The sequence below is a fragment of the Strix aluco genome, chromosome 24 (genome assembly GCF_031877795.1).
Source record: "Strix aluco isolate bStrAlu1 chromosome 24, bStrAlu1.hap1, whole genome shotgun sequence".
Taxonomy (NCBI): domain Eukaryota; kingdom Metazoa; phylum Chordata; class Aves; order Strigiformes; family Strigidae; genus Strix; species Strix aluco.
The window spans coordinates 4,027,991-4,041,626 of record NC_133954.1 but is presented as its reverse complement, the minus strand read 5'-3'; the positions used below and the strand labels follow the sequence as shown (position 1 = coordinate 4,041,626).

At 48.9% G+C, this 13,636-nt stretch overlaps 1 pseudogene; it reads right to left on the bottom strand.

The window, feature by feature from the left end:
• Window positions 1-5,270: 5,270 nt before the first annotated feature.
• On the bottom strand, window positions 5,271-7,743 carry LOC141934217 (olfactory receptor 6F1-like; annotated as a pseudogene).
• Between the last annotated feature and the right edge of the window lie 5,893 nt (window positions 7,744-13,636).

The window sequence follows — 13,636 nt, the reverse complement described above, 5'->3', positions numbered from 1 at the left end:
CATGTAGAGTACTGCTCCCAGATTGGGGCTCCCCAGTCCAAGAAGAATATGAACATACTGAAGCAAGTCTGACAAAGGCCACCAAGTTGATTAGGGGGCTGACAAACATGACATGCGAGGAGATGCTAAGGGAACTGGGCATGCTCATCTTGGAGAAGAGATGGCTCAGGAGAGACCTTCTTGCTTTCTACAACTACTTGTTCAGAGGAGACAGAGAATAGCAGCACCAGCACATGGCGCAGCTCTGGGGTGGAACTGGTGGCAGTGGGAGGCGGCAGCAGAGAGGAGATGCTGGGACTGGAGCAGAGACCCCAGGCTGGCAATGGGTAGTGAGGTGTGGGCAGCAGAGGATGCAGGGATGGTGGGGCTGGCTGTAGTGCAGCTGGGTGTGCAGGGCGGGCATTTGCTCTGGGTGTCCAGGGCTGTGCTCGTTCTTCAAGGCGTCTCTCCCCCTCTCTGCCTGTCTGCCATCTCACTTCCCTCTTTCCCAACTCTGAGTCCCTGCTTGGTATTCTTGCATGGTCTCCATCTCTCTGTTGGTATGAATTTGCTTGCATGTATGGCTGCCTTTCAATATACCCACTCTTACCCTTGTGCATTCAGCAGTTATCGCCCTAAATTTAGCCCTCTGTCCTTCACTGTAACACCCACCCTTCCTGTCAGTTTTCCTCTCTTCATCCATCCACCCACCCATCTGTCTTTTGACCCATCCCGCTATCCATGGCATCTACCATCTCTAACCCCTACTCCTACACTCTGACAGCCATCTCTCATCTTTTCCTCTATTTCCTTCATATCTGTTGGCACAAGTTTGCTCTCCTGCACCTCTGCATTATTCCATGCATCCATCCATCCCCCTGTGCATTCAGCATTCATTCTTGTTCTGAATTCAGTCCTCTCTCCTACACAGTAGCAGTCCCAACTCTCCTTTTTAGTCTTCCACTTTTCATCTGTCCATCTACCCATGCATCTGACATTCATGCCATCTCTCCATGCATCTATTTCAAATTCCCTCCCAGCCTTTTTCCCTTGCTCCACAAACCAGGATCACTCTCTATGGGCACATGTCCCCATCCGTTTCAGTCCAGCTCTGTTCCTGATCATTTCTCTGGGAAATGAGCCATCAGAACTGGGCAATCTTTGATGATTTTTGGCCTTTCCTTCTCCTTTCTCATCAGTGGCTTCTGGTGCAGAAGGAGCCATTGGCAGAGACCACTGAGGGCACAGGCAACAACATCACCTCAACATCCACTTACAAGTTCTTACCAGTTCATCCACTGGTACTGTCTGCTCCCTGGCTGAGGCTCCACATTGCTTGTGAGTGGTGTAAAAAGTTCCAGAGTGCTGCTGGATCCGCTTGAGTGGCTGTCGGTGGTGACAGACCACTTGTGCGGCTCCCTGTGGCTCACCTGGCCTTGCAATGGAGAAGTGGTGGTGCATTACTGTACCCTGGGATACACTGGAAGGGGAGCATAAACCACCACAGACAGGGCTGGGTGTGTGTGGTGGGGCCAAGAGGACAGCCAGCCACAGCTGAGCACACCCAGGGGCACTGCTGCTCTGCCCGCCAGAGCCTCCTTGCCATGCCTGTCCCTTGAAGAGGGGAAGTTCAGCCCTGTCCCCTGCCTCGTCTGGGGACTGTTGTGGCAGCTATAGTTGTGTTACAAGGGAACTCCTGGCAGGTTTGCTGTCACTGGAGAGCAGAGGGCAGCCTGTCATCATTCTGCCGTGGCCTTGACTGAACAACAGGACACTGAGGCCTTTTGGGAGTGGGGTTGTGAATGGGGGCTGCTACGCTAATAACCTGCTTCCCACAGTCCCTGCCAACTCTGAGCAAAGGGCCCTGGCAGCAGACATCAGATGACATTAAAATCAAGTAGCCCTTTTGTCTGCCTGGGTATTGGAGTTCTGGGCCCAGGGTGGGACAAGCAGCTGGAGATTGTGGGTAATGTGGGTAGGTGAAGGGACAGAGAGGGAGTGCCTGTACAACAGAGAGCTGTGCTGTCGTGTTCTCCCCCTGCCAGAGTGCAGGTGGCTTTCCCTGGGCAGCTGGTTTCTGCAGCAGATGCTCTTTACAGAGATGTTTCTCTTCAGGTTCCTCCTCTATGGCCAGAGGCAAAGGGAGAGAGTGTGTGACACCTGGGTCCAGGCACTTCAGTGTGTACCTGGTCCTCTCTCCACACAGACTGTCCCAGGGACAGAGTGGACATGAGTGGGTACAGGGGTGCCTTCTCAATCTCTTGCAGAGCTGGGTGCAGGCCTGTGCATCTGGCTAGGTGGTTGATGTCAGGAGAAGTTCACAAGGGATGCCTGTCCCTCTGATGGAGAGTACTTAAACCAGGAGTTTGTTATCTCTCTAGAGAGGCTTCTTGTGGTAGAGGCTGGGGGCCAGATGCAAAGAGGACTGCCTGGTGGAGCAGGGAGAGACTTTTGCTCCACCCTCTGCACTGTGGTTTGGAGGCCTCTTTGATCTGGCAGAGGCAGAAGGAGAGGTGAAGTTGCAAGCATCAGGTCCCTCATGCTGGCAGGTCCCTGGGCAACACATGAAGGGAGAGCGTGACATGGTCCTGATTTTCCTGGCAGCACTGGTGGGACTGGCAGACTTTGGTGAGATGTGACTTTCAGGCTGGAGAGAATGAGAGAAGAGTTTGTGTGTCTGGTGGTGTAAGGGAGGAGACATGAGTCCTGACTCCCTGGGGAAACTGGGAGTGTTTCTGTAGGGAGAGCCTGAGCTGCAGACAGGTACAGTAAATAATGTGGGAGATGTCAGGAGTAATGGGCATCAGAGAAGGAATATGACCTTAACTTAAATTTGCAGGTACTGAGCATTCTTGAATGTGCTGCTAATACATATGAAGCCTGAAAGAGGGAAAGATGCTAGGGAACAGAGCGATGCGATATATAGGAGCTTCTCTCCTAGGTGTATTGGATACAGTGCTACCAACCTCTCTAGGGATGGTCATAACCCTTGGGGGACAAACAGAGAAGGGTAACTCGACGTGAGAAGAGCTGAAATGTCATACAAGAAGAGGGCAAGGGCAGAGGATGTGCTGTGTCACATGGAGGAACTGTTCTAGCAAGAAGATATGGTCAGAAGGGGGACAGGAACAGCTCATGTCTTCTGCTGCTGAAGGAGAGATCAGATGTTAACAGAGCTCAGAGGCAGCTATGGAGAGAATCAGTGGACTGAAAGACCGGTGAGTATGTCTGGAAGCAGGATGATCTGGGAATGAGGAGTGACAAGAAGCAGCAGAAAGAAGTGTGCAGGGACAAACAGCTCAGCATTTCAGAGTCTAGGAGAAGTGAGATGGAAAGTGGGGACAATAAGCAAACTGATGAAGTGATAGATGGACAGGTACACAGACAAGCAAAGCTGAAAGCCCGTTCTGGCTTTACAGGTCATGCCCTAAAGGACTCTGTGCTCCAGTTCCCAACAGAAATGACCATCCGGCGGGGACAGAGCACAACTCTGAACTGCAACTTCTCCACCAGCTATGCCAATCCCTATATCTTCTGGTACCAGCAGCACCAGACCCAGTCCCCTCAGATGCTGCTGCAGGTGGACAAATGGACAGCTCAGGTGAATTCAGGGAGGCTCTCCTCTGCATTGTCTGTGGAGACCTCCCAGGTGCTTCTGCGTGTGCGGGATGCTGAGCTCCAGGACAGTGCTTCCTATTTCTGTTCACTGAGCCCACAATGGTGCCCACAGCTTGCAGCATTGCACAGAAACGTGGGGAGTGTTCTGAGGAGCAGTTCCCTCCCAACCTGCTTGCATGTATCTCTGAGCTCAGCCTGCCCTGCAGTGACACCTGGGGGCTGTGGTGAGGCTGGGCCTCTGCGTTCCCAGCCTGGGCTGCTGTGAAACACATGCCAGTGTGACTTTTACAGCTGCGTCTAGATGCAGGGTCTTTGCTGATGAAAAGAGTCCAAGAAACCTGACTTGGAGGCTTACACCATACACAAGACAAACCAGGCTGGTAAATGCCCTCTGCTTAAGAAAGATACCTGGTACACTGGAGTGAGTACTCCGGGCAAGTGACCTATCAGCTTGTCTTCTTGTTCCCTTTTCCTGTGCCTCCACTGATGGCCACAGTTGGAGAATGAAGCATGTGGTAGGAGGCACAACTAAGGATAGGTGGACGCAGGAGGTTGTTGAATCACCTCCAGAAACACCACTGCTTCTAGATGGGAGGAGTAGGCGTTCAGTGCAATCACCTCACTTGGAGAGCTCTACACTCGGGTGAAATCAGTCCCACACTCTTCATAAAGGTGTATCTGCTGTGTTGATGCCTCCTCCTTATGAAGTGCTCACATGGACTCCCTTCACTGTCAGTGTGCAGAAAGAGCTTTGAGAATGTGAATCATCTGTTCTGAAATGAAAATCGTAGGAAGAGGAAAAGCAAGTGCCCTTTGGCACTTCATGTCCTCCCAGGGAGTGAGTGTAAAGAGAGACTTGCTACCCAGCCAGCCTTTCACAGCTCTGCAGTTTGGGGGCTTTGCCAATCACATTGAAGTGTTTCCACAACAAAACCCAAAATGGGTGGAACAATGTACTGTTAAAAGCTGATGTGGCATTTTAATGTGGAAATGACCTGACACATCTAGCATGAAACACAGTAATTTGCATATTTTTAATAAAAAATTAAAAAGTACATTCGGACACTGAAGAGAGAAAAGAAAGAGAATGTAAATTTTGCTGATGGTCTTACACTAGGAATAATGACTATAGGTAAAGATATCAGACAGCACCAAATTTCACCTTGAACCAGAGCATGACTCGATGAAACAGCCACAAGAATGGGGCATAGATACATCCAGAAAACATCAGACTAAATGGAGAAATACACCTCTACTTCCTAAAGCAATGAGCCAGGTGCTGGGACTCAGTTTCAGATGAACCCTGACAAAATGAAGCACTTAGCAAGCTGGAATACAAACCTGTGGGAGAACCACTCCTCCAGCTCTGTTGGCGAACCATTTCTGGATGGAGTTTGTGACCCTTTCCAAGAGCTGGTCTTTAGAGCACTGTGAGGCATTCTGAATTTACGCAGGAGTGAACAGAGGGAGGTGGGAGCATTAGAATCGAGGCTCAGCCCAGCCTAAGATGGCTGTAAGGTGAGTGAGATGAGCTCACTGGGGAACTGGTGGCTTCTCACTACCTGTGATGCCCAGGTACACTTACATTCCAGCAAGCAACTTTAGCAGGGTAGAAGTTTAGGAAGAAGGGGATGAACCTCTTTGTTCCCACTGAGGCCCTTTCAAAAGCCACTTCACTTCTTCTGGAAAGCTCGCCCCAGAGCTTGCTTCACTTCTTTGTTCCTTAGTGTGTAAATGAAGGGGTTTAACAAAGGAGTTACAACTGTGTTAAAGGTATTCACGAGTTTGTTCCGATCTGGGGAGTTCTGGGCTGAAGGCTTGACATAGAGGAACATGGTGGAGCCATACCAGATTGTGACGACACTGAGATGGGCAGAGCAAGTGGAAAAGGCCTTTTTCCGGCCATGGGCTGACCGGATTCTCAGGATGGAAGAGATGATGTATATGTAGGAGACCAGGGTGACCACACAGGAGGCCACCACAACAATTATGGAGACAAGGAAAGTTGCCAGCTCGACATGCCATGTGTCACTGCAGGAGAGGGCAAGGCAGGAATCTATATCACAGAGGAAATGATTGATGACATCTGGCCCACAGAATGTCAGCCTGGATGTCAGAAAGGCCAGCAGCGAGATGGCCAGAAAGCCTCCCAGCCAGGAGCTGAGTGCCAGCCGAGCAGAGATGCTGCTGCTCATGAGGGAGCTGTATCTCAAGGGGTAGCATATGGCTAAGTAGCGGTCATAGGCCATGACAGAGAGGAGAAAACACTCAGTGGAGCCTAGGGAGAGAATAAAGAACAACTGGAGGATGCAGAGACTGAAGGAGATGGTCTGGCTAGTCCCCAGCATGACTCCTATAGCTTTGGGAACAACACCTGTAGTGTACCAGATCTCCAGAAAGGAGAGATTACAGAGGAAAAAGTACATCGGGGTATGGAGGTTGTTGTTCATCCACACGAGGGCTATGATGGATGCATTGCCTATTACTGTCAGGGAGTATGTAAGTGCAAATACCACCACAAGGGAGACCTGGGAATGCCACGTGCCTGGGAAGCCAAGAAGGATGAATTCTTCCACACTTGTCCCATTCGCAGTGTGCCCCCAAGTGTTGATGTTCACCTGCAAAGAGAGGAAGTTTCTGTGAGGGTTTGCATGCCTGTGCTGATCATGCAGATGCTACTACTAGTGAAACAAAGCCATCATCCCTGAAAATGCCATTGGTGTAGAGCACGGGAAACGAGCATCTACCCTAAGTTAAAATAGTCAGGGAAACCTGTTTGGACAATTAGATCTGACCCTGAAAATCAGGCCCACACCATCAAATGAACCTGTAAATTATTTATGGGATCAAGCATAGGCATTTCCTTTAGGACAATGTGAATGCAATTGCTTCTCTGAGATGAAAATCACATTTAGGAAACTGCACAGCAGGGTGAGGGTCTCTAGCTATATGAGAAACTGTTGCAGTTAGGAAGGGAATAACATAGCTGTATTCTTCAAGGCAGGCAATACTGAGTTGTGATTTCAGCAAATGAGACTGTGGGATCGAAAAACTGTCATGATAATGTGTCACTAAAAGAGACCTTTTTCATCTCTTCTAGGTCAGTTTATCATGAGGGATTTGGACTGAGATGGCAGGAACACAGGGCAGCAGGCTAGTATGACAGTCATTACTCAAGGGCACGTGGTCTTGTATATTTGGTTTCTTCCAAGTCTCAGTACAGGAAGCTTTTGCAGGTACCTCCATTACCACCACCGATGTTTGCTTTTCAGCACAGCTACTAGGGGTAGGATTCACCTCTTTGTAATTTGGCCATATCAGAGTCAGGGGAAGCACTTCTGCTGACCAAACTGTAAGATCTACAGTGAAATAATCCTATCTCGGCTTCTCAACTTACCCTGTGTCTTTCACCATGGACAGGGAAAACACACAGTGGAGACACGCCTCATCTTGCCACACAGACATGGCTAAAAGCCCTCTAGAAGTGCCACGTTGTCTCTGAGGACTAAGGCACGAGTTGAGCAAGCAGCTTAGATGGGTAAGTCAAGTCAGACATCTCAACTTTGGCAGAGGCATCCATGCCTCTGTGGTTGAAGGCAAAATCCTCTCAGTTGAATCCCATCCAAGGTAGCTTTGCTGAGAAGCCCGGTGAACTGAGGGGTTTTGTCTATGCCCTCCCTGCAGACAAGGGAGGATTCTTGATCAGTTCTCTAGGGGAGAACCACTTTCATCCTCAGGTGGATGTTTAAGACAGATGGAGTTGAACCACCACCTGAAGGATCCCTTTCCCTCCTTTCTTCCTCCTATTCTGATTTACATATCAGAAATCTCATGTGGCTAAAGAGTAGAGAAATCCCCCTTAATCCAGCTCTCCTTAAACATGTAAGGCATTGGAAATGTTTGCTAGAAGTCTTGGACAGGCTTCACTCACCAGCTCAGCCAATGGAAATATTGCAGGTGACATCTCTTCATGCACCATCCTCCAGATGAAGCCATGGTCCCCTTGGCTGAGGGAGTACATTGGAGAGAGGTTGATTTATTGGAGGAGCTCTGGATGCAGTGATGTCAGAAGGGTGGATGAACAGCTCTCACCTTGCAGAGTCACTTCAAGCTGTACACAATTGTCTGATATTGTTTCCTCTACATCCACCTAGTAGGCATTGACAGCTTGTGCTCCTGATTTTCTTTCTCCCTCACAGCCACTACTGCAGTTCCACAAAGGGAGGGTTTGTGTGCACACACAGAGTGTAAACTCTCTACAGTTTAGCTCCATATAATGAGAGCACACATCAGAGAGTCACCAGCATCATTAGCATAAAAACATCCCCTCACCCACCTCGTTAACACACTGAAGCTCAAACTGGCCACACTGAGGAGGCAGTTTTCTCTTTTGTCTCCGTGTGCCACAGGGAGTTTGATCTCTAGGGGATCTCATGGGCTCCCTCTTCACACAGGCCAATTAAAGAACAGCAATGCAATTCTCTAAAGTGACTGTCAGGCTGGGTGTTTGTCTCCTGCCTGCAGCTGTGGTATGTGAACCTTGTCAGGAACTCAGTGCTCTCTTCTGTATCCATTTACTGACAAGCAGGAGATGTCTGAAAGAGCCATGTCCCAAGAGACTGGCAATGTCAATTATGTGATGATGGATATTAACAGGGTCTTCAAACCTCCCGGGTGGGAGGTAATTAAAGGCAACTATGTACACATGAACACAGAGAGAGTAAGGTAAGGGGTAAGGCTCATTTCTGAGCCTCTAACTGCAGTTAAGGCCTAAGTCTTCAGTCTTCATTGAAGTGAAGATCTAAATGCAAAGTTAGACAAGATATGAGTGGGGGGAACTTGATCTCGCCTGCCTCCAGAGCAGGTGTCTCCTGGAGAGCTACTCATTTTTGCTCCATTGATCATCAGTGGAGAGAAATAAGCACCGTCAAGCTCCAGTTCAGTCTTTTCAAAAGATGCTCTCTCCCACAGATCAAGGATTCTGTGTTTTACAAGCACCTATTTTTCTTCTGTTGACATTCAAGATAAACTAGGCAGCTGGCTTAGACAACATAAACACACACAGGTTTCAACCTCTAGGCATCTAGATTTAATTGAGAAGACTCAAACCCAGAGAGAGGCTATTTACATTGTCCAGGGCCACCACACTGGTGTTGGACTGGACAGACTAATATTCTGCAATTCCTGTGTCCAAGGCTTCAGTGTGGTTGAGAGAAAATTGATCTGCACTTGGCATGAGGTGGAGATGCAGCTAATGAGAGTAATGTGGCCAACCTGAGCTCATTCACTGACCATGAAGCCCTCTGCCTGCTATCCATCTGACCCAGTGTACCATGGACACGGATGGGGGCTTTAGGCATGGGATGGAGGTGCTTGTAGGTGCTGATAGGACAGCCTGTGGGAGAGGAGACGGCTCTGGGGAGACATTATTGTTCCCCTTCAGTATGTATAGGGGGCTTATGAGAAAGATAGAGAGAGACATTTCCACAGGGCCTGTAGTGACAAGATGAGAGGTAATGGTTTTAAATTAAAGGAGTGAAGATTTACATTAGATATAAAGAAGAAATTTTTTCTGATGAGGGTGTTGAATCACTGGAAGAGGTTGACCTGAGAAGTTGTGGATGCCCCCTTCCCAGAAGTGTTCAAGGCCAGGTTGGATGAGGCTTTGAGCAACCTGTGATCTAGTGAAAGGTGTTGCTGGCCATGGCAGGAGGCTTGGAACTAGATGGTCTTTCAAGGGCTCTTCCAAGCCAAACCATTCTATGATTCTATGAATTTATGAATTATCCTGGTAACCAAGATGGTTCTGTGAGTTCATTCCCTCCAGGGCAGTGAATCTGGGTTGAAAGAGCCTCTACACAAGGATGTCTTTGGAATCTGAGTTGGTCTCACAGGGCTGGAAGGACATATCCCCTGACTGGATCTTGTTCCATTACACTCACTTGACTTCTGTGCCATATTTTGCAGACCACAAGGATGGTCACTCCAATATGTGGAAAGGTGAGTCAGGAAGAACCAAAATACAGCTGGAGCGGAAAATAGCAGGGAAAGTGAAGGGAATCAAAAAATGTGTCTCCAAGTCTACTGGAAACAAAACGGAGGGTAAGTAGATGAGCGCTCACTGCTTGGTGTGGAATGGGACTTGGTGACAAATGATGGGGAAAAGGTTGATGTACTCAATGCCTATTCCTCCTCAGTTTTTACTCAGTTCAAGGATCTGGCTGGACAGTCTCTACTCACTCCCTGGAAGGAAGATGGAGCAAATACACTCAGAAGCCGTTCCTAAAGCCATGACATACCCTCATGAGTGCACACACATGCACACTTATACCCACACCAAGGTGTGCACACGCACAGGCATGCTCACACACAAATCTGTGTGCTGTTGGGGAAATTTTGTTGTACTCTTTGAGGCAAATTAAACACACACTTTTGCTTAGATATGAAAAACACCACACCAGATGCTCAGCGTATTGGACAGAGTGCTACCATCACAAGCAGTCCTACAAGGAGTCGGCAAAGACGTGTCAGCAGCTGGTTCCTCATGTGCACTGGCCCCAGCACCAATCCTGAGAGCGCTGGCATGGAGCACCTCAGCCTGCCATTGGGTCTACCCCCCAGCACCAGCTCTGCTGCCCAAAGGTGGCCACTGAGCGTTCACATTCCAGCACTGCTACAAGACAACGCTGCAGCTGTTTCTTCTGTCCTCACCAAGGGAAACTGCACTCCCTTGCAGGGAGTCCTTCTGTCTCTGGCATCCCTGCTGCCAGCCACTTTCACCCCTTCTGCATCTGGGCCTTCTTGCCCTCCATGCCAGATCATTCCTTGGTCACAGATCACCACTGATGAACAGTTACAATTTGAATTTCCCTTCAGTGCACACACAAATTCACACACAGTGGCACAACCACACACGTGAGCTTACACGCACCCACAGAGAAACTCATAAATGTCCGCTTAGAAAGAGGGGTGTGCACACATATTTCCAAAGGAGCCCATGTCCATACCAACATGCACAGCCACCCCGCATGCCAACATGCATGCACAGATAATCAAACACATGCTTACACATGTGTGTTGCTACATGCATGCATTTGCATACAGATATACATGCATGCTCCTCTACACAGATGTACACACACAAAAGCACACATCTACACGCCCCTGTGCCCATGAATTACATATATGCCGACAAGTCACACACATTCATGGTCTCCTGCATGAAGGCACATGTCTGTGCTAAAATACACACACTTGTGGACACACTTGCCTAAACATTCACACACAGAACATTTGTGCACACCCATGTTTGCACGTGCATTTTCACGGTCACACACGTGTATGTGCAAATGCACACATGAGCACAGGCAGATGAAGATGTACATGATCACAATCATGGAAGATCACACACACCACTGAGAACCAGGACTCCCAACACGAGCTCTCAGCCCCTCTAGACGACTCTAGGCAAGTTCTTCAGGCCCTACAGTTAAAGTAGCAAATGAGTTGCTGGTCACTGCCATCAGCTTTGCATGCATCCCGCATGATGATTCTCACTCTGAACCTGTAAGAGGTGAGGATGAAGAGGAAGTAGCCGAGGGTCACATCACCAATACGGAACGTGATCCCAGCCTTGTTGTCTGATGGAGCAGCACAAGCCATGTCCAGGAAGGCTGGTGGAACACCAGAGAAGTGGTGAATGTGCCTGGGCCGACCGTAAACCAAGTGGGAGGTGAGTATTGTGTGCAGAGCAGTGTATTATATTTAATTAATTGCTTACAATTGTACTAAGTTGCAATTAAGTTGCAATTAAGTTGCAATTAAGTTGCAATTAAGTTGCAATTAAGTTGCAATTAAGTTGCAATTAAGTTGCAATTAAGTTGCAATTAAGTTGCAATTAAGTTGCAATTAAGTTGCAATTAAGTTGCAATTAAGTTGCAATTAAGTTGCAATTAAGTTGCAATTAAGTTGCAATTAAGTTGCAGTGGCCAAAATAATTCACACATCACAATGTTCTTCTTTCTTTCTGCAAGGCAGGGCTGTTTATTTTCTTTAATATCTCTTTTTCTCTTCTTACATTAATACATACTCATACAATAATACATACTTTGCTCTCATCCAAGATCTTACTTCATAATAAGCAAATCAGCAACTGGACAGTCATCAATACTCTTATCCCACAAACACTTCCATACCACACAGGCAGTCTCGGTACTGCCATCTTCTTCACTCTAGCACAGCTTAGTATCTCTCTTCCAAGGCCTGCTTCTCCTCCAAGCCTTGCTGCTTCTCCAGCCCTCTCCGGGCCTACGCAGATCTTCCCTGAGCAGAGGTCTCCACCTTCACTGAGCTCTCTCTCTGAGCTCTCTGACTGAGCTGCGCTCTCTGGCTGAGCTCTCTCACTCAGCTCCCCTCAACTGAGATCCCCAAAAACTGACCACATGATGTCAATTTGGCTCTTAAGTATTGAATCTCCCACAGCTGTGCAGGGCTAACAGGCCAATGCCGACTTGCCTCCTAATCATCTTAATCATAACACATGATTTGACTCTTAACATATTGAATCTCCCACAGCTGCACAGAACTGACACTCCCACAGAGCAGGAGGCAGGGAACTGGCCAGCCATGTCCCTGTCACCAGCCAGGCGCACACAGCCTGATGCGTGATGGCCCCATGGCACAGTGGGGTGCAGGTAACCAAGCAGTGGCCATAGGCCATGAGGAGGTGGAGGAAGCATTGGTCCCTGCCCAGGAGCTAGGAGGAGGACAGCTGGGCCATTCAGCTGTGGAAGGAGAGGGGTATGCTGCTTCTGCTTCTACACTTTTGTCAAGTATATGGATTTTGATGGCAGGAAATAGTATCTGAGACTACAGAGGCTGCCAAGCGAAGGATAGATTTATACGTGAAAAAATCCTCATCCCCCCACAATGTCAGCCAATTCCTGAGCACAATTTCTCTGGGGGCACCAATGAAGCAGTCAAGAGCTCTGTACCCTCCTGCAGCTCTCTTGGGAATTGTACCCAGAACCCTCATCCTTGCTAATCTTCACATTCCCCTACACGCTCTGCATGACAGGAATTTGATCTACCTCAGAAATACACCATTGCAGTGTTTCCATTTCTGTGCTGATTGCCCTCAGCTCCCACATGTGTAGCTCCAATTTCCAGACTAAACAAAGTCAGCAGCATGGGTGATGTTTTTTCCTGCCCATGCATGCTGGCCGTGGCCCCTAGTCTGGGTGTTGGAAGGGGAGGCATGTGGAGTAGCAGCTATGGGCATCTCAAGGGCTGTTCCCGGCATTACCACTCCTGCCATTCTGCAAAGTAAACCATCTCCTGGATCCCCAGAGCCACCCCCTGCCATCCCACTGCAGCTTCAACCATACCAAGAGGAACGCTCTTCCTCAAGAGGTCTTGGGGCTGCTGAGCCCTCAGGGTCTCCTGCCTTTCTGGGCATTTGTGGGCACAGACACAGCAAGGTAAGGCCTGATGGTCAGTGGCAGCAGAGCAGCCAGGGGTGACTTCCTCAGCTCCAAGAGATGGTACCCACAAGAGGAGCTGCTGCAGGGTGTCCCAGCCTCCCATTTGCTGTGAATGGAGAAGGGTCTCCTTTTTCCCTCACCCCCTTTTCCACCAGAGTAAGACCCTTCCCCTTTGGAAGCTTGGGGAGTGTCTACATGGGGAAGGACGACATGGAGGCCAGGCTTGAATGCAGCAGAACTTTAATGAGCCAAAAGAGAGAAACAGAGTCACTCCGAGGGGAGGACAGCAGTGCAGGGAGCCCCAGGGGAAGGCAAGAGTCTGTGGTTCTTGGTTAAGGAGAAGTTCCTGCATGATGTCCATCTGCATGCCCCATAGAGGGAGAGAAGATAGATGGTCCCCACCAGGCTGGCCTTGGAGATATGTTGCTGTCAATGGGAATATAAACAAACCAAAGGGAGAGAAATCAAAGCCATTCAGGTATCCTGAAAACAACATCGAAAAGACAGATCCTGTGCCCTGCACCTCCAGGTGTCTCCCTTGGGATTTGCCAGCACCT